Source organism: Oxyura jamaicensis, chromosome 3 (assembly GCF_011077185.1).
Source record: "Oxyura jamaicensis isolate SHBP4307 breed ruddy duck chromosome 3, BPBGC_Ojam_1.0, whole genome shotgun sequence".
Taxonomy (NCBI): domain Eukaryota; kingdom Metazoa; phylum Chordata; class Aves; order Anseriformes; family Anatidae; genus Oxyura; species Oxyura jamaicensis.
In genome coordinates this window covers 68,701,087-68,727,852 of record NC_048895.1, presented here as the reverse complement: position 1 = coordinate 68,727,852, position 26,766 = coordinate 68,701,087, and the positions used below count along the sequence as shown (strand labels likewise).

Below are 26,766 nucleotides of genomic sequence, written 5' to 3'. Positions count from 1 at the left end.
TTTAATATGCATAGCACTAAATTTTTCCCACCTCTCACCCTCCTCAGTACATGGGGTAAGCTCTCATCTCTTTCTGAACCAATATGGACTACAAGAAGAAAGTACAGTCAAGTGAGAAAAAAAAAAATCATTGCTCAAATAAGCAAGACATGTATATTCATATGTTCACAACGAAATTCAGCAATGTTTTTAAAATGAGAGAGTCCTGGAGATTTTCCAGTTTTCTTCTGGCACTATCAGTAGGGGATATTTCAAACTGCTGTTTCTTCATCCCAACTGCAGAGTCACTATTAAGCAATACAGAGGAAAACAACCGAGCCAACGAGTCTTGTTTCATTCACCGTATTATGATCAGATCATAGGAATGCACATAACTGTAACATATAGCGATGATATAAGGCAAATTTCCTGAAAAGAAATTAACCATGTATTTTACTACATTATCAGCTCAACTATTGAGAAAATATGTCTTGTTGACTGAAATCAACACATGAAATATAGTTTGTTAGTAACCATATCAATTTCCTAATCAACACTACTTCGAGTTGACAGAATAATGATAATGTGAAAACAGGGCACATACAGAAAGGCATTCTGTTATATTAAGAGGAAGCTGTCTATGCTAGAACAAAAGCCCACTCCCCTACTCCCCCCCAAAAAAAGAAAAGCAAAGCAAAGACAGAGAAGCCTGTCTATACATCCTTTCACTCGCACATTGCAAGTGTGAAAAGGATATCCAAGCATCATTTGCCACATGATATGAAGGGCAACTTTTTAAAAAATATCATTTTTTTTTGTCACATTCAGGAATTTTACAAGTGTGAGTGAAAAAGATGAAATCGGACAGTGGTACACAACAGATGGGCTACATTTCACTTTGTACCTCTAATAGGAATGACAGTTTTCTTAAACCAAGAGTTTCCATAATGAAGTTCTTTACAAGCACTAATAGATATACCTTAATAATGCCCATATGAGATGAGAGTATTGCCTGCATTCCTACAGGACAGGGAACAGACCCACAGGGGTTCAAGAGAAATTGTAGGAAGTATCAGTTACTTTGAAAGACGATTTGGAAGGCTGCAGCCTGGCCCCACTCTACCAGAATTCTCAGGGAAGGGTACCCATTGACTGCAGCTGCACTTGGGGGTTGTTCACTCTTTCTATCAGTCAAACTCCAACTGTTAGCCTTTCAGTTAGCCACAAGAAGAGAATTGTGAATAAAGCACACTTAGTGGTCAGCTGTGAAAACACATTTTTGTCACCTGCCCACTGTCACCAGGAAGCCTCTGTCAGAGGCAGGGAGAAACCAAGGCAGAGGTATACTCCTTCTTGTGGATAGCGTTGAAGCAGTTTAAGAAGTTACCCTCCTCTGCTGTTACTACATCCGCAACTAAAATGCTTTAATACCCTCATCAAGGGTTTGAGTTTGCTTCAGTACAAAGGCATCAGGCTTGTTCTAAACAACCAGCTGTGAATACAGTTCAGCTGTGGAAGCTGAAACCTCCAGCTAAAGGATAGTAAGGAACAGCTGTTGGGTAGTAACTGCTAAAATTGCTATACCTACTTTGGAAACCTCAGGTGCTGTAATTTTTTCTTTCTGCATTTTCCTGCCTTAGCTGTCACATAACTCCCATTTTTGCCATGTATGAGACAGTAATCCTCCAGAGATTAGCATATTTTTTTCTGAGTATTTTTGGCTTGTTTTCAGTGCATAGTCCCTACTGTGCAGAGAATGAAGCTCAGATCTGAAACAAATAGTATATAATAATGAACCAAAGACTGCACTATAATGTAGACACTCAAGAGGAGCAAGTTAGAGCTGCATTGGGCTGAACTGATCCACTGGTTGCTACATTGGAGGCATTTTAGAACAAAAGCCTGTCATTTCTCCATGTACTCTGTCTTTTCTTGGCAGAGAGCTTGGACTTGTATAGTAGGAAGGATACTATAGTGGTTTCCCCTTTGGATGAGAGTGCTGTGAAATGCTCTGGAGCACACAGAAGCTTCTCTGGGTCACCAGAGAGCTGGGGAGCACCTGGACCAGTTCCCCAAGTGGTTTTACTGGCGTAAGTCTTTTCTCATTGCCTTAAGAGTATGCACTACTTTCTGAAGGCCCCACTGGTGAAAAGAAAGCAAACGCTTCACCAGGGGAACAAATGATTACACTACAAAGAAATGCTGCACCTAAAAAACGTTGGGTTTAGTTCCTGCTTATTGTTCTTCTGCTGCTGTGCCATACACGTGCCCTCAGCAAACCCTTGTTTCACTTGGCAGCAAATCTCCCACGGGCTTCATGACTTCTGCCATTTGTAAACTCCACCCTTTTCACTCTCCCCTGCCTATCATCTCCTGGATTTTATTCCCCTTAAAAGCTTGTCTTTGTGTTCTCCCCAAATTCATCTTCATTCAAGATGATTTTTCACAATTTGTAGTAAATAATAGAAAGAAATGCCCCCTAAGCAGATGTCTGCTCTATTTATGCTTTCATATAATTCAATCACTGTCTTTTTGTGCCTTGAAACTTGAAAAATACACATTAATAACACATCTGTAGGGTTACAGGAGTACATCTGAAAGTACCAATTCACTTTTATTTACACACTATACTGAAGAAGCAAAAGGCTGGAGGCAATAGAATGAGGAAGACTGAAATGTTGTTTGCAGTTGAGTCTGCCCTTGTCTTTTGAAAGGCTAAAATTATTATTATTTCCTAACACTGTAGCTTTATGGATTTGTCTGTGTCTTAAATTGTGAGGTACCTATTTATAGGTTTTCCAGAGTTTTGTCATTTACCTTGCTTGCAGAGTCCGACTGAAAAAGCTGGAACACTGTTCCTCTGTGGAGCAATTGCAAGAGCTGCTTGATATTATGAGCATGATCCCACAACACATCTGGCAGCACACTACACTACTTAAGTTTGTTGCCTCTTTGTATTGGGAAGGCCCGAAGGAAATCATCATAAAAGTACCAAAATAATATCTACTGATGGCATCTAGAAAAAAATAAATAAAATCCTCTTGTGAAACTGGGACACTTGAGAAACTTGTTGAATGGAAGGAAAGGTCTTCAACAATTAAGGGATTCCAGGAGCTGAGGCATTAAGAAACCCATCAAGTACCATGAGAGTGAAGATAACACTGTGGGCATAGCAGAAATGAGCAATGGAGGAGCTGGAATGATTCATGTGTTTGCAGGCCTTGTTCTTTGTTGGTGTTGTACTTACTAGTACAGAGTTTATCTTATGTGTTCTTTGTTACCTTCATTCATTTTAACCTTCAGGCTGTAAACACATTTATTATGAAAAGAATAAAATTACACAAACTCTGTATGAAGTCCCTGAAATCTTGCTACAGGACTCTTATCACCTTTCCATTCTCATCACAAAGGCAATGCACCATTTGTTATTATTAGATAACATAAGAGAGAAAGGAAAACAGAAAGAGGGGAGAGAGAAATAGAGCAACAACAAACGATGAAGCAGGGAAGATGGACAAAAGGAAGAAGAAACATGGTGGTGGGGTTGGATAATTTAAAAAGAAAAAAGAGAGAGACAAGCAGAGCGGAGTGATGAGATTCAATTCAACAACAGCATTCAATTTTTAAAATGTTTTCTCTTGCCTCACTACTTTTCTGGTGTAATAAGGTTGGGGTTTTGAGTCATTTTGAATAGTGCAGTGTCAGTGATTATCAGAACAGTCTCATGAGTACTTTTAGGCAAATAGTCTTCAGAAGCTCCTCAGTCCATTTTGTCAATTCAATAAGAATTTTAATTGACTATTAAAGTACAGCAATACACAATAAAGACATTGCTGCACTGCTGCAGAAATACTAGCAAATGTGTCATCAACAGAAAAGGCGATTCTCTTCTGTGGGCTTATCAGAACTGCTACAACAGCGTAAATAGCCTGGAGCAGCAGTAACTGAGGATATAGAAGGTCTTTCCAAATACGCTTTTCTCCCAAACATAAACAAAGCAAAGCAAAAGTCCTACAATTAGAGCATTAATTGTATATGTGTTGGAAAGTTTCCCTTCCCATTACTGCATATGTAATAGGTCATATTCTACTGATCAATGTAGGATGATGGTCTGCACATTTATATTACAAATGGTAAAAATTACATTACTAAGTGAAATTGCCATATGAGGACACTACATAAAACTCAGACTCTTTGAGCAAATTTGCTCTCTTCATGATTTCCAGAACAAATGTCCCAGTAACTGCACAGAGGGAAGATGCAAGGCTTTTTTGTGCCCTCTGCTTCACAAGCTCAAAGGTCTGGACTAAATCTCAATTTCACCAGAGCCCTGTCACAGCCAACAGGAGGAACCACAGCAGGTTCCTCCAAACACCACCACAGGCAGGAATGGGCCACATCATCCCATGCCAGCTCTCACAAACAGAGTACAGACAGTTACAGCAGTGTGTCAATCATCATGTCAGCAGCAGTCCATACAAAAATCACCTCATGGCTAAGGCCAGTTAGGCTTACTGTGACTCTGCTACTGCAGACAGAGCCACTGTAGGTTGTAAGCACACAACGTGTATTTTGCAGAAAGTATGTATTCTCAGGAATGTGCATATCACAAAAGCACATTAATCAGATGAATTTGTATTTCCAGAAAACACAGAAATGAAATAACATTTCTCCATGCTGCATTTAGACTGAAGCTGCAAAAGCAGATAACCTTTCCACTTACTCAGAAGTTTGCTCATTAAACAGCAAACATTTAAGAAGAAAGCATGGCAGACGCTGTCGATGAGCAGCATAAAGACCATACACAGACCAAAAGCTGGATGAATATTACACACTGCTTCTGGTCTCAAAGGGCTTTATTAAAACAAAAGCATAAAAAGTAGTTCCTGAACAGGATGATTTTTAATTGTGTCCTCCTGGGAAGACTGCACAATGCAGACTTTTTTGTTTCCCTTGTAGTCTATGGGGACATAACAAGCTCTCAACAGATTCCCTTTGGTCTAAGACCAGTTACTGCTGAGTTTCTGGACTCTAGTTTTTAGTGACAAATAACATTTAGCTGGTTCTGAGTCAAATGTATTTTTACTGATATCTATTTTACACTAAAACAAATAAATATATATATAAATGCTTCAGTGTGATCTATTTTTTTTTTTTAGTGTAAGACTAATCATACATAACCTACAGTGTAAAGCTCACAAATATTGCCCATTAAAACAACAATCACTTTGATGTGTCTGACTGCAGTGGGATTGGTGTCCAGTCTGCATTAATTTATGACCTTCAGGAAGCCAAGGTACTTGTTTCCTTGGAACTTTGTACAGTCCAAATACTCCTGAGGCAGATACAGAACAGGCACCTGTGCCAGCACTGCAATGCTGCCCTTTACACCCCTTCATCATCTATGCTCTACCTTCCACATACTACATATAGGCAATGCAAGATGAAAGTTGAGAAGAAAAGCCATAATAACGGTGCTAACAGATAAACAAACAATCCCACCCTTGCCTCCCCACCCCCCCCCAAAAAAAAAAAAAAATATCTACAAAACGACCTATATAGCTAACCAAGCTAAACAACTGGAAGCACCAATGGAGAGTAAACACCTTAGATCTTGATCCTGCCTTTCTCTAATTCCATTTTTTTTTTAATTAGCAGAGGGTGCTTTTGTCCCACTGAGATTTGCAGGCTAACATCTGTAGCAATACCAATTATTTATTGTAAAAGATAACCAGAGGAGAAAGAACAGAGCCCTCCTCTACCATCCCTGGTTTATTTCACATCTTTGTAGTTAGCGCCAGAGAAAAAAACACGTACCAGACAAGCAGAGCTCTTTCTCTGATGATTAGGCATCCACTTAGAAAGAGGTAAACCAGGCTCCAGTGACCACTTGGCAGCAAATGGGACAAAACCTTCCAGCAGGAGGGCCTGGTGATCTTCAGCTGATGGTACACAAATCTTTATGCTAAGGGGTCTCAGTGTTACAGTCACGAATCAGCCAGATTCTACCCAAACCTGGGGATTTCTACTCACAGCCACTCAATTCTCCCAATTATTTATGTTTGCTGTGATATGGTAAAGATATGGTATGTTCCTCTACCATCCCATTGCCTTACATTGATCTCTCAGATACCGGGAAAGACGATGAAAGACACAAGATGAAAGAAAAAGGAAAAGCTCAAAACAAGCTTACATAAAATATTCATATCTGGCAGTAATTACAAACAGAAAATTGGAAATAAAAATTCCTCATAAGCAGCAGTGATTATGCAGTGTCCAAATCATCTATGTGCAATTCCCTCCACGATATTTTCTCTATGGATTTCTGTTGCTGGAGTCAGAAAGTGAACCAGCCTTTTCTTCCTATATCTTTGGCTGGATTATGATGCTTTATATAAATGTAGCCTGGTGTTACTAGTAAAATTAAAGCTTTATGCCTTATTTCTACTCTCCATTAAAACCTATAAAAAATCTCTGCCTTCTGTGAATGCGAGATGACATTTCAAATGCGAAAAACTTAAAATATAAGTTAATTATAAGTTAAAATATAAGAGCTAAATTGTCTGTCTCTTCAGGTGTTAAATGTGTTCTTTTATGCTTTCATAAAACAATCTGACTTCAACTTTTTTTTTTTTCACTCTTATAGATTCATATTTTGCTTATTATGATAAATCAAGCGATCCTGATTGGCCACTGTTGAGTCTAGTAACCAAAATCCTTATAGAAAATATGTTTAAAGTTTTGTTGTTCAAATATAAGGTGAGAGCAAGCTAACAACTTTATCTGAAGGCTTCTTACAGGTGTAAAAAAGATATCAATTTCATGTAAAGAAGTGAGGAATATGTTGATTTTCTGGAAATTGCCATTTTTTTCAACTACATAAAATCATGTTTATTCCAGTTTGTTTCTGTTTCTGTGGTGTAAAATTACTGTTCTTTAACCATTGATAAATACCAATTCACATATGAAGAGCCATGAGATATGTCCTAGAACATTCTTATAGGTTAAGATATGCAGATCTACTTGATTTTAATTTTATGTCAGTGCTACAAAATAAGGTGTTCAGTCAGATCAAGGGTGGAAAAGATTGTTGAAGTCCACTATTAATTTCCTGAGCCATAACAGTCCTGTCAAATTACAGAAAATCACAGATAATTCACCCTGTTACTACTTTCAAGCATTTTAATTTTCCCATGAAGAAGCCTCCCCCTCTGATACGAAACACCAGTTCATAGGAAAAAGCATGAATTATACTTCCATGGTGAACTTGTTGGTTTTTGCCATCTGAGTGCTCCACTCATCTTTGGAGACCACAGTAGCCTTGTTAGGTTTCTAAGGCGCCCTAATTACATACATTTGAGATTGCAGAATGCTTTAATTTAAGCCAGCACACAATCAGATGCTGTGCTTTCACAAATATTCAGAAACATCATCTGCCAGGATCAAGAGTAATTGAACTGATATCTTCTGGGTTTTATCTTCAGCTTTGCTGCATAATTTTTCATTTTCTTTGTAACACTTTAACACAAAGAGAGAACATGCCTAGAGTCCCACAGAGGTGTTTTGACATTAGGCTTAATAAAGCATGAAGAACTCATTAATAAATAATGTTCTGCTAGGTTAACAAATAAAACTGAATGCATTGGCAAGACCCAGAAGCAAATCACATCATGCATTCAGCCAAGTAACTTGTTAAAATGATTGCAATGGTGCCATTTCTTCAGTGTGTTTGGCACGGCCAAACACAACGTTGCACAAATAAAAATACTGTGGCATATATGCATGAGCCTTCAATTATAATGTTACCTGTCAATTTTTATCTGAACTCTGTATGCTTGAAGAGCTTGTAAACAAGCATTCATGACAGTGACAAAGAGATATCAATATATTGTTAAGCTTTGCTGAGAGAACACTGCTGCCTGGAGTTTCAAAGGAAAGGACCTCTTGTATTCATTGAGCTGTGCATCATCCCATTCTTGTGTCAAAGCTACAAGCTTGATACATTTTACTGCAGACACGTTTGAGTTAGAGCATTCAAGGCTGTGTCAATATTTCCATATGTCCTTATTTTCCAAGGTTAAACATTCTGACAAGTTTTAAATCTGAGGAGAGTCTAAGAAGAGCTTCTAGCAGCCTGGGGTCAATGACACAACTCCCATCAGCTTCAGCTACAACAGGATTTCATATAGGAATCAGAGTAGAATTGTCTTGAGGGTCTAGATTTATCCTTCATCCTTCATTGTGATGCCTCTATGTGCCCAAGTTGGCAGCTGATGTCACCTTAAACTCCCCCTGTAATCAATGCCAAGAAACAAACGCTTCCAGAATGTGATTCAGATCTGGGCTGCTGATTACAGAATCAGCTTAAAATGAGCAAGTTCTCAATTTAGAGACTTCTGCGGCATGCTTATGCTTCTGGGCAGGAAAACTCCTCAGTCCCTCCAATGAGGCCAAGTAACAGATTGCACAATTCAAGTTTGGGCCTGTGAGATCTACACAGTTACAGTTAGTCAGGGGATTTAAAAAAAAAAAAAAAAAAAAGTTTCCTTGTTTCATTTTTAGCTTATATTTCAGTTATAGTCATGTTCTAAATAAAGGATTCATGATCTTTAGGAACAGGGACAAAGGATCCAATAATTTCCATTCTACATTCTTCTCTGTTGATATATTGTTATCTGTAAGTAATACTTGGACTGAATATTGGACTGAATATAGATTAAAAAAATAGAAAAGTATTTCATGCCATATATTCACTGAAAAAAAATAAAGCACACAAATTCCAGCATATTTAGAGTGCTTAGAAAAATGGGATTTTTTCACACCTGACAGAGCTGCCAGGTTCCAAGAGTTACTGTGAATAAGAGGATCAGATGAAGCTATAATATCTTCTGAAAATGACTTAAAATCTCTGATAGTTTTGATGAAAGCTATAGCTATTTAGGTGATGCATACTCATTTTTCCAGTGATATAAAGTCTCTCTCTCTCTCTCTTTTTAATAGTCTTCAGATCCATACCGTTTTTCAAACACCAAATTGAGAAGAACTGAACATTTGCATCTGAGCCACAATGTATTCTGTGATAGCATAAGAATACAAATGCAGGGACATAAGGTAGAGAAAATTGAACAGTGAAGTGTTTTAGAGAATACATTTTCTGTATGTTATCCTGTGGTTTCACAACCTCTGCTGACTTGGTGTTGGGAAGCAGACTTGCTGTTCTGTACCTCTGAAAACGGGGGACATGCAAATTCTAGAATCCAGTCCTTGTTTCTTTTTCTTTTTTCTTTTTATTTTTTCCTCTGTTAGTAACAAATTTTAAATTGAAAAGCAATCATTAGAGAACAGAAAAATAAATAAAACTGCAAAAATGGCATGAGCAAATGACATCAGAAACTGTATTTCATTTTTTTTCTCTGTTATGTCCTCACTAGGCATGGACTTGCTCATCTATTTTTGGTAGCAAAGTTGTCCAGCTTCAGTAAAGCTTGTTTATTTGGTAACTCTAACAGGAAGTTTGGTTTGAAGGTCTTAATAACAAACAGACTCAAAGACACCTAAGTATTCAAACTAGGCAAAATTTGTCTGTGTTCTCAAGTGAGTAGCACCAAGTTACTGAGAAACTTTCAGTGTCTGGTCAATACAGAACACAAGATCTTGGAGGGTACCTGGTTTGTGAGATCTGAACTGCTTGAACAATATAAAAGTTACCTGAAGAAGGGCAATGAAGCTGGTGAAGGGTCTAGAAAAAAGTCCGATGAGGAGTGGCTGAGGTTGCTGGGATTGTTTAGCTTGGAGAGAAAGCCTTACTGTACTTTACAACTACCTTAAAGGAGGTTGTAGTGAGATCGGGATTGGGCTCTTCTCCCAAGCACCAAGTGATAAGTTGAGGAGAAATGGCCTCAAGTTCCACCAAGCAAGGTTTAGGTTGGATATTAGGAGAAATTTATTTACTGAAAGAGTTGTGTGACATTGGAACAGGCTGCCTGGGGAAGTGGTTGAGTAACCATCCCTGGAGCTTTCCAATAAATGTGTAGATGTAGAACTTAGTAGCATGGAGTAGCATGGTTTAGTGGTGGACTTGTAAATAGTAGGTTAAAGATTGGACTAGATAATCTCAGAGGTCTTTTCCAACCTGAATAATTCTATGATTCTATGAGTACTCAGCACAACTGGTACAGCAATGCTTCTTTTTTATATTATCACTAAATATGAAGTGACAATATTTATCACAAACAAAGATATTTGTGAATCTTCAAATACTATATGGGCATTGGAGAGTCTGTATTATTTTCTTCTTCTTCTCCCAACACCCAACCCCCCTAGAATTACAATGGTAGGTTTCTGTATCTAAATTCTGTTTGCACTCTGTTTCAGTCATCTCCATGCTTCTAGATCATGCCAATAATCCAGAAACATATCTAACAACATTGATTTTTGTTCTGAAGAGCATTGTTTTTATGCTAGAATAACTTAGTCTTACATGACATGGGACAGCAATATTACTTCAGAAAGTTATTTCATTTCTGCTTATGGTAAGCTTCATATGAGGGCACAGCAGACATTTTCAATGAAGCTACAATGGATATTCACATATTCAAGTAGCAATGTGTGCATATTACCATGTGTTGGAATCACACAATACATACAACTGTAAAAGGAATTGCTTTATGGAAAGAAAAAATTATTCCTACTTCATTTCCATGCATATTAATCTGAGAGAAGGAAAAAAAAAGGGGGTATCAGAGAATGCCAGCTAGAATGTTAGCTAGAACAATTAAAAACAGCAAGAAAAAGAGAGCTATTTTAATATTTTACCCTTACATTACTGAGTTAAAATAAACTTGCAATTAAATATTTGTAAGCAATGAGTACATAATTTTTGTATATTTGAAATATTAAAAATAGTATTTGAAGCAATACACAATAGCTGTCAAAACAAGTTTTTCAGGCCCATTAAGATAGTAGTTTTCTTGATCTCAAGCACGATATCAACATAGTAATGAGGGAAAATGCCATCCCCTGCCAGAACAGCAAGAAAGGACCCAGTAAGCTTTTGGTGTTCTGTAGTATACACATTTTGTGACTGATTTTTTAATCCAATTTTAGGGAAGGAAGGAGGACTTAGGCTTTAAAATAACAGTTAGAAATGTAGAAAAACAACCAAGCAGATCACCAAACATAAATTCCCCATGGAACCCAGTACTTTACGACAATGTTTCCTGTAAACCTCCTAGAAGATCAAAGCAAACCAGCTCTCATTACACTTCCCCAAGAGAAAAGCATTAACACCTCAAGCCCTGGCTTTTAAAGACTCATATATATATATATATATATATATATATATAAGTCTTTAAAATCTATCTATCTATATATATATCTATCTATATATCTATCTATATATACAGAGACTGACCAGGTTGACTAGGCAGAATTTTGGGGTCTTCACAGCTCTGAGCTCTGCTGGGACTTACTGGAGTTGGGGGAGACAAGTAGACCCTAAAGTAGATCCATCAGCCATTCAATCCTCAAAGGACCTGCATTACACAAATGGTCAAGGAAAAGGAATTGCCAGATTTCAGGAGGTGTCCCCTGTGTCCCTTTAGCTGGTCAGACTGCAGTCAGAATTTATGATTATCCCTTATGGTTCGAGTACTGAAATGGGAGAGATTCTGCATTGTTTCCATGCCTCCTCTAACAAGCTCTGTCTGTTAAGTACCCCTCTAGGAATATACACACAATTTAGAAAAACAAATGCTTTATTCATGATAGCAATAAGTACAGAATGGCTGTACACATACCAATTGAATAGTAGTTTTGCATTTTTTATTTTATTCCTCTCAATAACTACATGTTCCTGCAAGTACCTCACAAATGTGCACTGAGTTTTTTACACAGTTTTTAATGGAGAACATTTTAAATAATTTTTGGAAAGTGAATGAAGCTGTGATAGGCAGTACAGCTGGTGAGCCAGTGGAGACTGCAAGGAAGGAATTACCAGGAGGAAAATATTCCAGGAAACTACTTTAATTAGGAGGCACAAGAATTAACCAATTAAGTGTGGTGCTCCAGTTCATATATGCAGAATATATACACTGGTAATAAATAGGATGACTTGAATATTGTCTGACAATACCTTCACTTCTGAGAGAGAAATCTCTCTGACAAATTTTACCAAAAATAAGCATTCATCAGTAAGAAAAGCTAAAAGGTTATGACTTGTATCACCATTTTACTCTTGCTTACTCTCAAAAGTGAACTGGAAGAAATACAAGAAAAATATTAACAATGACATATCTTACTTGGGTCATTTTGAGACCTTAGAATATTCAGGGGAATAAACAAGCATAATGAAGTTGACCATGTTTACACCAACAAAATCCTCACCAGTGAAACCCCAGAATGCCTTTTTTCCTGTTGGGGGAACTGAGTAAAGTGAAGATCTTGCTGCCAGGGAGAAGGTGCAAGATTCTGACAATTAATATTAATGGAGTGAGTTTATGGGGCAAGGTTTTGGTAGCTGTGCTGCAGGGGTGGCCTCTGTGAGAAGAATCCAGAAGCTGCCCCATGCAAGATAAGGGCCAGTTTCAGCCAGTTCCAAATGGACCCGCCACTGGCCAGTTGGGCCAAGAAGCAATGCTGCTTATGTCTCTGTGAGAGCCAATTTAAGAAAGGGGAAAAAAAAAAAAAAACACTTCTGCACACCAGCAGCTGGGGAGAGAGGAGTGAGAACCAGCAGACCCCAAGGTCAGTGCAGGAGGGCAAGAGGTATTCCAGGCAGGCAGCAGCAGTTCCCCTGGGGCCTGTGGAGAGGCCCCTGGTGGAGCAGGCTGTCCCCCTGCAGCCCATGGGTCCCACATGGAGCAGATCTCCACGCTGCAGCCCATGGAGGAGCCCCCGGTGCAGCAGGTGGATGTGGCCTGGAGGAGGCTGCGGCCCATGGAGAGCCCCCGCAGGAGCAGGCCCCGGGCTGGAGCTGCAGCCCGTGGAGAGGAGCCCACGCAGGAGCAGGGGTCTGGGGGGAGCTGCAGCCTGTGGGGGACCTGTGGTGTAGCAGTTTGCTCCTGGGGGATGTACCCCATGGTACAGACCCATGTTGGGGTGGTTATTGAACCACATTGTGGGAAGCCCACACAGGATCAGTTAGGGAAAGATGGCACCCCGTGGGAGGGTCCCCATGCTGGATCAGAGGAGAAATGAAGGAAGTCCTCAGTACTGTGAAAGAGTGACAGAGTGACAGAGACAAAAAAATATAGACTGACACCAACCTCCATTCCCCATTCCACAGCGCTGCTTGGGGGGAGGAGGTGGAAGAGGGCGGATAGGGGGAAGGTGTTTTTAGTTTTTCTTTGTTTCTCACTTCTCTATCTTGGTAGGAATAGGTAATAAATTTCTTTAATCTCCCTTCTCTGAGTCTGTTTTGCCCGTGACAATAATTGCTTGGTGATCTCCCTGTCCTTATCTCAACCCTTGAGCTTTTTTGTAGTGTATTTTTTCCCCCTTTCCCTTTGGGGAGGGGGAGTAAGAGAGTGGTTGTGGTGGAACTTGGCTGCCCACCTGAATAAAACCACCATATACCAACAGTTTTGCAGTTATTCGTTCTCCTTAAAGATGCCTGTAGCTTTTCACTGATGCACAAATTAATCATATATACATTCCCCAACTGTGGTCTTGCCTGGGGAGTAGTTCTAGTGCTTTCTAGAAAACAGGTTTTAAGAGGAGTGGCTGAGGGAACTGGGATTATTTAGCCTAGAGAAGAAGAGGCTCAGGGGACACCTTATCACACTGTACAATTATCTTAATGGAAGCTGTGGCGAGGAGGGGATTGGGCTCTTCTCCCAGGCACCAAGTGGTAAGACGAAATGGCCTCAAGCTGCATCAAGGGAGGCTTAGGTCGAATATTAGGAGAAAATTCTTTACTGAAAGAGTTGTGTGACATTGAAACAGGCTGCCCAGGGAAGTGGTTGAGCTACCATCCCTGGAGGTTTTCAAGAAAAGTCTAGATGTAGAACTTAGTAGCATGGAGTAGAGTGGTTTAGTGATGGACTTGTTGGACTAGGATGGACTGTTGGACTGGGTTGAAGATTGGACTAGATGATCTCAGAGGTCTTTTCCAACCTGAATGATTCAATGATTCTATGATTCTACACTTTACTAGAAGCTTTCATGTATGTTTTCACCTCTACTGGCCAGTTATTAATTTCAATAGGTTCCTACTCTTGTGTCCTGTTTCACAGAGGAGGGATGTTTCTATGACCTCGCAGTGTTTAAGTCACCTGTCTTTCACCATCCTCCCACAAAGTATAGAAGACTTGATGTTAGCAGATACACGGAACTTCAGAAAGAAAAATTCTTTGTCCAAAGTACTCTGTAGTGCATACAGACCCTAAAAACTCATTTGAATAAATAGAAGAGATGCATTATGCAAATAGATTGGGAGCTTTAGAGACTGCAATTCAGGAGCAATATTCTTATATTGTAATGAGTGCACCAGCCCTGGATACAATGGTTTAGACCAAACCCTTACAACATGTACACAGTTCTCTACTGATAGAGGCCTTTGTCTCAGAGGCACAAAAGAGTTTTCTAGACTTTGTCACTTTTGCTGCCTCATTTTCTAAACTTGGTAAAAATCTGAAAAATACCAACAAAAAAAAAAAAAGAAGAGGAAGAAGAGGAAGAAGAGGAAGAAGATAAAGAAGAAGAAGAAGAAGAAGAAGAAAAGAAGAAGTAGAAGAAGAAGAAGAAGAAGAAGAAGAAGAAGAAGAAGTGGAGGAGGCGGAAGAAGAAGAAGAAGAAGAAGAGGAGGAAGAAGAAGAAGAAGAAGAAGAAGAAGAAGAAGAAGAAGAACAAGAACAAGAACAAGAAATACGCCTGTGTTGCAGATACTTCTGTTTGGATTGGGAAGAGTTCTTGGTTCATTCTTTGGAGCCGCAGCTGAACAACATTCTTAACCCCCCTTTTTCCAAGGATATGAATAGTCTCATTGGAAACTGATGCTCAAAGGTATTTGCCTAGAAATCTTGCTACACTGGCTGTCTAGATCATTTCTGGCTTTCAAATAGTATTGTCTGGATCTCACCCAAGCTCAATCTGAGCCAGATGCTCTTCTGCAGGAGCCACTTTCCTCTAGGCAATGCAACATCTTTGTGATGGCTCTGGTTGCATCTGTGGAAAATGAGATATAGATTTGGGTGTCATCTGCAGAGCCTGCAGCAGCTTAGCCTCTCTCTGAACAGTCTTCTGGAAGCATTGGAAAGAGGTGTATAAAAAGGATTTATAGCCCTATGGTCAGGCTACAGGTGCAGGATATTGGGAAGAAAAAAACAATTTTACCACTGCTGTTTTTGGGTCCTAGTGGAATGAATTTTTTTGCCTGCAAGGTATACAAGATTGGAATATGTTCACTTGGCATTTAAAGGAAGAAGAAAGATAAATAATTCGTTATCAAAGTCTGAAATTAAAAAGTTCTTGCAAATTAACTACAGAAAGCCAAATTAATGTTATTAGCAAATGGAAATGCGGTACACAATATAAAACAGAGTAAAGAATATTGCTTCTTACTGCAATATATTTTGGCCACTATGTATTTTACGTTTAATTTTATGGTACAGAAGGCATTACTGAAAGAACAGCTTTACTTTATAATTTTCTTGCTTAGTAGAGCTGATGTATTAAAAAGGTTAATGTACTAAATTTACATTTTTCTAGACTGATTATTTCTTACTCCATTCTCTCCTGCCTTATTCTTAACCTCTTTAAAAAATAAATGATACAAAAAAGGACTTCTATTTGACAGTCTGAGTCAGAAAACTTACTTTCCCTGCCGACTTTCATGCTCTACAAGCTTTGCCATCATAAACCACTTTGCATGTATTAAGGAGTATTATATTAGATGAGGCAATTTAAGTGTATCCCATTTCGCTTGGTGAAACTAAGCAGCTTTGCATTATAACTAAGTTGAGCTAATGAGAATACGCTTGAAGCATGTGTTACCTGGAACTGAAGTTAGCTAGTCTTTCAATACTGCAACCTATGAGTTTGCAGAATGATGGCAGGAATCCTGCTGTGAGGGAGATAGGAAAATTATTATAATCTGCATTCCTAAATTGAATGAGTATTTTGCTCAGCAGAGGCCTCTTGACTGCAAATAGTCTGAAATTACATCCTGCTGTTTAAAATACTTTTTTTTTTTTTTGAAGTGAGTAAAAATGCCCACATTTTCTTAAGTCAAATAATTTTGAAATCGTATGGGACTAAAATTATGGAAAAAAGAAAGCTATATACCCTTCACTTCCTCTAGTAAAAGCTGTTTGTTATTGTTATTTTTGACAGAAGTATCTAGAATTCGTGGTTTTAAACTTTGATCTTAATTATTTAATTATTAGATCAATAAAGCTTATTATATCTCCGTGTTACCACTTCATCACTGAAATAAATTTCATGTTGACAACTTTCTTATTTTGTATGAAGAAAATTGTAATATAAACATTTCATCAAAACCAACTAATGGGTATGATGTTCAACACACTAGTAAGCTAAAACATATAAATAAATGTATAAACACATATATGTTTGCAGGTGATCCTGCTTCTCCATTCCCAAACAAGGTAGTTGTATTCTTATCTGCTTCCTGGAATCTATCCTTATCCCATACTGGTCCCTGAAGTTGCATGGGATTGTGTGGGAAAATGCTGCTGGGGAACATGTGAACAGATGGGATGGATGAACAGGAGCCAGGGCTCAAACTAATGTCCAAGGCCTGTTTTGCTGCTACAGATATATAGGTTTAGGTTTGCTGATGAGACATAATGGTTTAGGGGAAGATGTGGTTACTCTGGTGTGAAAGATGGTTCTCAGGAGAGTCACAAGCCAGACAAAGGTGATGACAAAGGCAGAGACATAGCTTAAATATAACCCCTTTTCTGGAACTCAAAGCACCTTATCAACATAAGGTAGCTTATCAACATAAGCTACAGTCATGTTTTAGATTAGGATTCACATCTCTGACCTACTTCTGAAGTGGTGGATATATCACTTCTGTTTTTCCCATACAAAAAAAAGAAAATATAGCTGACAGTAGAAATCCTTTTTCTGCTCATTAGGTCAACCTCCCATGACAGTGACATCTGTCTTCCTCAAGTAAGGGCATGATACTCTCACCCTCCAGGAGGCTTTTTTTGCCTCCAGGACTTAGTCTATATGCAGAAAATGTCTGGGATCCATTTAAAATGTGGCGTTATGCCTAACATTCCCACCTCATGAGCCATCATGCATTTGTGTGTGTGTGTGCATGCAAATTTCTTCACTAAATGCCCAGTTTCTTTTAACTTAGTAAGCCAGGTACTCATTTCAGCATATCCATCATTTTTTCTTTTACATCAAGGTAATTTATTATGTTTGTTACCCAAGCTTCTGCGGGGCTTTGTGAATAACACTAGCTTCATTTATATTCTTGCAAAGTGAAAAAGCCAGTAGCAGAATTCATTATGGAAAATTCAGATGAGTGAAACTCCACTGAATTTGTAGCCAGTCAGACAATTTAGCTCATTCATTTTGATTTGCACTGCTTAAATGGACATATCCATTACCTATCAAAGAAAGTTTGTTCTCCAGTCTATTAAATGACATTTGTAATGTCTGTAGTAGCATGAACTACAAAATCAATAAAAATGAATAATAAACCATTTATTTGCATAATTTGCTATCCAAATTTATATATTGGTATTAATGAGTGTGTGCTGTAGTAGCAATGCTGTAATGCAAAATTAGAGATACCTAGGATATTTCAGCATTACCTGTCCTAATAATAGGAAGGTTCTGTCAATAGTTGTACTGAGTTTGAAGAGCATGTAATTCTGTATGTTTTGTATAATTAAGAGTCCACACAAATGCACATTACACAGTTTCCCAAATGAAAGTACAAACACACATGCACTTTTGACATTTTACCTGCAACTGTGTGAGATATTCACCTCTTTTAAACATGTTTTGTACATACACGTACATAAAAGATGTAAAAAATCAGTCTACACATTAAAGCTACAATAGGTAAATGTCCTATATGAATTTGACTTTCTTGGGAAATATTTAGGCACTACAGTGAGGGCACTACGTAGCACTCCTCCATATGGGAATCTTTGTGAAGTCTTGCAGTTCCCCTAACCTTCTGCTTTTAAATGGAGTCTATATTTTTATATCCATTGTCTTGCTTCTACTGAACACCATAACAAAAACTCTCAGTAACTTCGGTAGAACTTAGATGAAACAAAACTGCATTATTAAATTTTTTCTTCTTCTATCTGGAGTAGACAATTGGTGTCAATCGGGAAACAATTCCTTTTGATGAAGGATGATATTTTTGTCTTCTATTTACTTTGTAGAGGGAGTAGGCACTTAGAATGCACACAGAAATGCTAGATAGAGTAGCAGACAGAATGAGATAGATTAGAAAGCTATTATTCAGATGATATCAATAGAATTCCTCCACAAAAAATGAGAAAGTTGAATTTATTCCATGTAGTTCTAAATGCATCAAGATTGAGTACTATTTTATCCAATGAAGTTCCTGAAAACATTTTAATTCATTGTGTAGATGATTAATACGAACAAAATATATTTCTAACACGAATTATTAGGAAAACAAACAAAACAACAAACAAACACAAAACAAATCAGATAAGGTAAGGTTAACATAAAAAAATGAAAAAGATTTTTCTCCCTTTTATCCACGTAGAGCAAATCCTGAAGAATATGCTGAGAAATATGAAAAACAGATGGCATTCATAGATAAACTCAAGGTTACATGACTGTTCACTTTTTTCTCTACGGTACATATCATTATCCACATCGCCTTTTAAACATCGCCTTTTTTCCCCCATAAGGTTATGGTGCTGAAAGTCCTCATGTATCTTTATGATCTTGCTATTTTCCTTGTCAGTTGTGTCTGAGGCATCACTTGATGTGCACACACATACACACACACATTCCATCACCTTTCTGAGCATATATCTGTTTGCACAATGGTTTATTCCATACTTTCAGTCATACAGAGTTATGTCACTGAATTGTTTTGATCAAGGGTGATTTCCTGCAGTAGTGAAGAGGTGATAGATTAATGCCCATAGATTATATGATATTTTAACAGAAATCAACAAAGAGATAAAGCATTTTAATAAAATTTCACAATTTACAGGAAATGTATACCTGATATGAAGAAGAATTCTGATTTTCCTGACACATTATCTATGTTTTCAATATTCCCCTGTCTCCCATGTGTCATCTAGAGGAACTAAGTACACACACAGAAAAACATCTACCCCCACGTTCCTACTGACTGTAAACAAGGGCTGTCATGTGAACAGAGATAAGCAGAATACTCTCCTCCTCCCATTTTACCAGTCATTAATCAGATGAATGTGATTTCCATGGACTAAACCCAAGCTCAGAAAAAATATAGCAAAAGTGGTTGATGGTAATCAAGCTCAAAGCATGTGTAGAGCTTGCTTTTGTCTACTAGCAAGTCATATAGAAGGCTGTAAGTTGGACTAGATCACTACCTAAATTTATTCCTCGGCATTTTAAAGCATAGTCTCCACTATATATGTGACATCATTCACCATTTTATCAATCTGTGCCTTTGCGTAAGCCACAAATGGAAACATATTTTGAGCTGGTAATGGGTAAGTGAATCAGTCCTGAAACTTTAGCCTTTTAAGTAGTACACTAACCTTTGTGTCCTTGTGCACATCCAGAAAGTCTAGTACATCGATGTTTGATGAAGAACATTCAGGAAGAATTTAACACATCTGTTCCAGTATTCAGTCTCAAGAAGTCTTTAGTGGTTAATGAAAAGATCGGTGAAGGCATAAAGAAACTCCAGATATGCAGATGGAAAAATCAAGCATCTCTGCTGAAATGGTATAACACTCGTTGAGCCTGTATGAAAAGAGAAGATGCTAGTTATATGTTTGAAAACAATTAATGAAATAAATAATAAATAAACACTTGAATTCTCTATTTAAGACCTAAAAGAAATCTTGTGCAGCAGGGCCCCGCAGGTAGTACTTGCCCGCTCAAGTTTTTGAAAGTACTATCTTGATATCTTGCAAACATTGACAGACAGGAATCTGGAGGACATTTTAGGGAGGAAAGTGAAAGGGAAGGAAAATTACAGCATATGTGTTTCATAACAGTAAGACCCAAACAAGCAAACAAACAAAAAACATTTCCAAGAACAGAAAATTGCAAATTATACATATTTTTAAGTAGGCTACAGGAAAAAAAAGAATGTTAGATCTTTTCTAGAAAGACAAAAAATACTGTGTATACTATTATTACTTCGCTGCCTTTTACTCTTGACATTGACCAGAAATTTATTTTCTGCCATTTTGTAAATCACTGGAAAAATTGCTTTTATACTGAGAATAATGCCAGACCCATCTTTAAAAAATGTTAACAGCTTTAGTGAAAATTGACTGTTCTTGTCTTTTTCCTGTTTTCTCTATAAACTATAGATACTTATGATCTAAATATGTTTCCATATTGAAGAAATGGAACACAGACACAAATCATAGAATCATAGAGTCATTAAAGTTGGAAAAGACGTTCAAGGTCATCTGGTCCAACCATCTCCCCTGCCACCAATATCACCCACTAAGCCACGTCCCTAAGCACCTCATTCAACCTTTCCTTAAACACCCCCAGGGGCAGTGATTCCACCACCTCCCTGGGCAACCTGTTCCAATGCCTGACTACTCTTCCTGAGAAGAAATGTCTCCTAATTTCCAACTTAAACCTCCCCTGGCACAACTTGAGGATGTTCCTTCTATTTGTATCGCTAGTTACCTGCAAGAGGCTGACCCCCAGCTCCCCACACCTTCCTTTCAGGTAGTTGTAGAGAGCAATAAAGTCCCCCCTGAGCCTCCCCTTCTCCATACTCAACAACCCCAGTTTCCTCAGCCACTCCTCACAGGACTTGTGTTACAGGCCCCTCACTAGCTTTGTAGCCCTTCTCTGGACATGTTCCAGGGCCTTGATGTCCTTCTTGTAGTGAGGGACCCAAAACTGAACACAGTACTTGAGGTAAGGCCTCACCAGAGCAAAGTACGGGAGGATGATCACATAACTATTTTGTTAGACAGGAAAAAAAACGCTTCTGAATGGAGACACATAATTAAATCAAAAGTTTTCTACAGAAACAATAGGAAGAATGTACCGGATGAGCTCTTTTCAGTATGGTTGGAGTTTAACAAGTGCAAGTACCTTTGAACACTTGAAACTATTTTTTTTTTCACGTTTGACACACCAACAAAAGAATTTAGAAATGTGCAATGTATGTTTGTAGAAATGTACAATGTAGAAACAGAAGAATCCAACGTAAGTCTAGGAAATGCCCTTTAAAGAAAAAAAAAAAAAAAGATATTTTTAATGAGAAGTGTTTATTTCACTATAATTTCCATCTACATTACATAAATTACTTGGCTTAACAGAAGTTTACCTCTGACTGCTGTTTCATGTATGATACATGATTTACAATGTTGAATTGTTTGTTCTCGCATCAGGAACATTTATTTATCAGATCAATGTTTTCTGATTGAGCAATTAAAAAAAAAGAAAAAGAAAATAAAGTAAGTAAGTCAATGGCAAAAAACACCAAGCAGTGTTATGATGATACAACAATTCAAGTTCATGCATCAGACCAAACTGTTAATGTCCCCAAAGCCCTTTTTTGACAGCTGTTTCATAGAGTAAATGTTCAATACAAATAACTAATAAAACACATCTCAGCTACTGCTCTGTGAAATCCTACCAACCTTATGAATGTGTCTTTGAAAACTAATAGGCTGTCTGTAGAAAACAAAACAAAAGCAAAGAAACAACAAACAAACAAACAAAACCCACGACCACCAGTATCAAAAACAGCCTGCAAAATTCCCTGCAAGTTTAAAAATTCTCTCTGGAAATTAGTTTGAGAGTCACATGAAGAAGAAAAATATATTTCTCAGATATTTAAATGGGACTTCAAAAATCAGAAGGATCTGATTCCATTGATATCAGTGATACTTTGAGATAAGGATTGTAGCATTAGATCCAAACAGTTTTTGCCATTGCACATATGTATGACACAGACATTGAGGGAAGGAAATGCTATAACCCCCTTAAAAGGGTACTCTCAAATTCTTTTGCTTTATCACAAGTAAGTCATGCTCTGAGTTACAGAATTTTCTGCTAAATTAATCACAAGGAAAATAAAATGCATTTCAAGGGCAATGTTTTGACAATCTTCATTATCCCTGAGATCTTAGAGAAAATGGGGGGGATTTGATAACCCTTTCAAAGGAAAGCTGCAAATGTACATTACCCCTCTTTCCTATAAAGATATTATATGAATTAAGTAGCTTAAAATTTTCTGAGGCATCACTCAATCTCCATTAGAATAACGTTTCTGAAAGTCCTATCATTTTATAATCAATCTGTAATTGCAGAATGGACTGTTTTCCCATCAGCCTTAAGGAGACTAGTCAACAATGTGTAGACTTATTTATAGAATGAATACTGTTCAGTTTAAATGAACACACAATCTGCCAATAATAGATTGATTTCAAACTCAGCAATAACTTTTGTCCTCTGTTATGTGATGAAATATCATATAGACTATAAACCATAAGTTCCAGGAACGACAGAACTACCAATAAAGACCAAAATTCAAACCTGTGGAATATATTTAAGTATCAATATATGTAATTATATATAGTGATCACAACTGTCACCAATTTATTTATTGTAAACAATTTAAATGAATATATATGAAGTGAAAAAGTCAAATAAGATGGGGGAACATCATTAATTTTTGTTTGTTTATTTTTTAATTGAACTCTTTGTGTTAATGAGATTTTAGTGACTGACCATTTTCAATGTGCATTTAAACACTGTACCTAAGGCTAGATTTTTTTCCTACGTATCCCTTTTAGACCCCACATCCATAATCCATAAAGGTCTCTCACAGGAGAGACCAAAAGGACATGATAGCCCCAACCACTTTTAGTTCTTTCCCCATGGGAGTAGGATTCCATTCAACACATTGACTGCTTTTCTTGTAAGGGTGTTAGCATTAGTACCAGAATTAACTACTAAATTTTGTCACTGTTGTTACACAAAAACCTTCTAGCTGGCTTCCTTAAAGACTAGACACACCCAGACATATCTAGGGGCTTTAACTGTAGGAAAGAAAAATTTTTATGAATCCAAAGAGTTCCTGTGCAGATAGAATCAGGTACTGTTTTAGTCCATGACTTGTTGCTGGGTCCTGGTTCTCTGACCATTTCCACTGCCTCACCTTATTTTGCTCCAGGGACCCCTTTAGGAAGGAGCCAATTGGTTCCCCCTCCCATGAAACCTGGGCTTCATACTGACCCTAGTTCTCTTGGGCATCACTCCCTATGGTTGATAAGGACTAGACATTGTCTGGCTTGACATCTTCTGTCCTACAAAGTTGTTCTACCATAACCCAGCCAGCTGTGGTCTTCACACACTTACACACGCCCTCATGACATAATTCCTGCCTTTCCTCTATTCACTTAGTAGACAGAAAGAAGAGAGAAACTAAATAAGAAAATAACCAATTGGTGTAAATGTATCACTGCTATCAAGAGAGCAAAGCCTCACTCAGTCACTTAATGATTTAAAAGCGTTTCAGAAGTTCATTGAATTGAAAGCAAAGGGTATTGTCTCATTAGAAACTGTTCAAGAAGAGTCACCTACAGTACATAAAGGTTTGCACAAGGCTGAACTGGTTCCTTCACCAGGCTCCTTAATAAGAGTGGTAACTCTACATAGCTGTGTAAATCATGGAATGGCTTGGGTTGGAAGGGACCTCAAAGATCATCTAGTTTCAACCCCCCTGCCATCAACATGGATGCCACACACTAGATCAGGTTGCCCAGTGCCTCATCCAGCTTGGTCCTGAACACCCCCAGGGATGGGGCATTTTCAGCTTCTCTGGGCAACCTGTTCCAGTGCCTCACCTCTTTCTGAGTGAAGAATTTCCTCCTAAAATCTAATCTAAATCTCCCCTTTTTTAGCTGCAGGTGTGGCTGCACCTACATCTAGTTCTGTGTACTCCAGTCATTGAAATGGATACTTACTTGTTTCCTTCTCTGAACTTGTTAGCTTCACTTTTTTAAATATTTATTTTATTGTTTCATCGACAAGAAAGCACGCTGCAAGAAGTCATATAAAACACAAGAAAAGATGGGAGTCTCCTGATTCTGAAAATATGTATTTGAAAAGAAATATTCTGTTTGTTGTTCTCTTGTTGTTGCTGTTGTTTTTCAGTTCAGAAAATAGAAAGCAACTAAATAATTGTACATTTTAAGAACTGACCTTTCTCCACACATCAAAGGTACTCTACTTCAAATAATGCACTAAAACTGATCACGTGCATATGCCTAGTCCATTGCAATGTAAAACAAAATGCATTAGATTAAACCATGATAGCTGAATCATACATGCTGCTTCAACAGAGTGGGACAGAAGGCACTAAATCTCAAAGGATAGATTTTTTTTTTTCTTTTACTTATCACTATGAACTTACAATAGTAACAACCTAAGGTCTAAGATCAAATGAACAATACTTAGGTTTTAATATTGTATTGAACCCACATCTAAAATTTATAATTTAATAATAAAATAGTTCATGTGCATCTTTCTAAAACATTTCACATCTCAGTATTTTAACTGGAAGCTATGAAACAGTTCAAGTGAATAAAAAGCAGTCAATTGTCTACATTTCCTTCTAGACACTGCTGTGAAAACAGCACACAGAACAGCTGTAGCTTCTTCCCTGGCATTGAAAGGCTGTCCTGGCATCACGTATCAGGGATGTTCAGGGAGGCTCAAGTCACAGTCAGAGCTGGTCTCCACAAAAGCGATGAACTTGCCATGAATGCCTCAAAAACACATACAGAGAACTAAAGAAATGGGACTGAGGACAAAGGAAAATGAAATATGAAATATCTGAAATATCTGGGATGCTTGCTTGCACAGATCTCCACTTCTTGGCTGCTCCCTGATCAGTGAAAAGCATTTTCAGAATAATCTCCCTAGAAATGTCCAACCTTGACAGTCAGACTGCCCTAACTTTTAAGAACTCAGGGCTTCCAGTGTTTGTATCTCTGGGGTAAACCTTTCTGATAGGTTGACTTAGGGCAGTAGCATCGGTAAGCCCTCCAGCACAGACCTGCAGAGCTCACTGCACACAGTCAAGGAACTCTTGGTGAAATCTCAGAACAATTTCTATAGGTTGCTTCTTCCACTTGCCACATACGGGTGAGGCACAGTTATTCTACGGGAAGCCATCCTCCATTCTTGCAAATTTTGACATGCCACCTTGTACACATTCAGCTGTTATTCAAAATGATTTAGAAATATGTGAAGCCATGTCATCATGATCACCACAGCACCATGTTCATCACTTTTCAGTTCCAAGTTAAATTTTGATTGCGGAATGGAATGAATTCCAAGCAACACAGCAAGAAGCCAAATACTAGCAACCTGTATTTTCAAAAATATACATTTTTCCTATTGAGCACAGATTCAGTGTGACTTGGCTTGGACTATTTGCATCAATGTGTAATACATGTTGCTAAATGCACCATATTAAAGTGTTGAAATTTCAAAATATGTATAAACCTCCTGTTGCTCCTGTTTAATTGCCAGTCAAAAAGTGGCGTCAGCATACGATGCTGAGTAATTTGTTCCTAATATGTCAACCTAGTGCATTGTGTCTTTCTATGCATAAAACATTTATAATAAGTCAAAAAAAATCTAAATCTAGACTAAAAGTACTTAAAAAATAGTAAAATATGCAGTAAGTATCTTAGGGAAGTAGTTTGAAATAGCAAGGATATAATGTGTGGTTTAAGAATAAAAACAAACATGAAACATACATGGATCAACTTTCTCAAAACACCGTCCTAGAGAGGTAAGTACAACAAACAAGACCTCATTTATATATGAGTGAAGCTCAAAGTACCACAAAAGAGCATGTATATACCTCTTATACACCATATTCTATATGTACACCACATATACTATGCACATGTATCACATACAGTTTATGTGATTTCTTGTGCAACTTACTACCTGGGACAAGAGCAGCTGCTCTGCTAATCTAAATTCAGCACAGCAGCACAACTGTACAGCCAGCTACAGAAGCTGAAGAACTGGCACATGACCTACAGAAATGAGTCAGTTTTGTGAGGTGATCACTAGTTCATGGATGAAATAAATAGAAAACTTCTTATTGGAGTAGACACCACTGCAGACACAAGACCAATGTAGAATTGCTAAGCAGGAAAACCATTTTCCATGTGATTCAGACAAAGGAGCAGCCAGTAGTCCAGCATCCAAGCCTGTGTGCAGGGAGATGCCTTTCTATCACACTAACATGAGAGACAGTGTAAAAGGGCACAAGGATTAGATGTATCTATGACACTGTTCATGTCACAGCCCTGGCAGCAGAGGTACACCACACTTTCTGGGAAGGGGAGTCTGCAACTGATATTGACCCTTGGCAGCTTTGTGTGACAGTGAGCTGAGGAAGATGGTCAGTGGGACTCGCACATACCCATCAGCACACTACAAATAGACAAGCTACCTCAAAGATTTAATGAATGAAGTTTAGGTGCTTATATTTAGAGACATTTGTTTTGAAGATATTTCTCGTAATCATGTATTCCTGTGTTCACATACATTCAGATACATGTATTCATAACACTAATTATTTCT

General features: G+C 38.0%; 1 protein-coding gene and 1 long non-coding RNA gene across 6 annotated transcripts in view; one reads left to right on the top strand and one right to left on the bottom strand.

The window, feature by feature from the left end:
• The window catches only part of HS3ST5 (heparan sulfate-glucosamine 3-sulfotransferase 5), a 200,472-nt gene that overhangs the window by 76,128 nt on the left and 97,578 nt on the right, over positions 1–26,766 (bottom strand). For all 5 annotated transcript variants that reach the window (XM_035320124.1, XM_035320123.1, XM_035320126.1 and 2 more), the window contains exon 2: positions 19,707–19,914. The gene's annotated coding sequence lies outside the window, so the exon portion shown is untranslated. The remainder of the gene's footprint in view (positions 1–19,706; positions 19,915–26,766) is intronic.
• LOC118163493 overlaps positions 19,827–26,766 on the top strand; it is a 33,249-nt gene continuing 26,309 nt past the window's right edge. The window contains exons 1-2 of the long non-coding RNA XR_004749079.1: positions 19,827–19,916; positions 25,754–25,761. This is a non-coding gene — a long non-coding RNA (uncharacterized LOC118163493). The remainder of the gene's footprint in view (positions 19,917–25,753; positions 25,762–26,766) is intronic.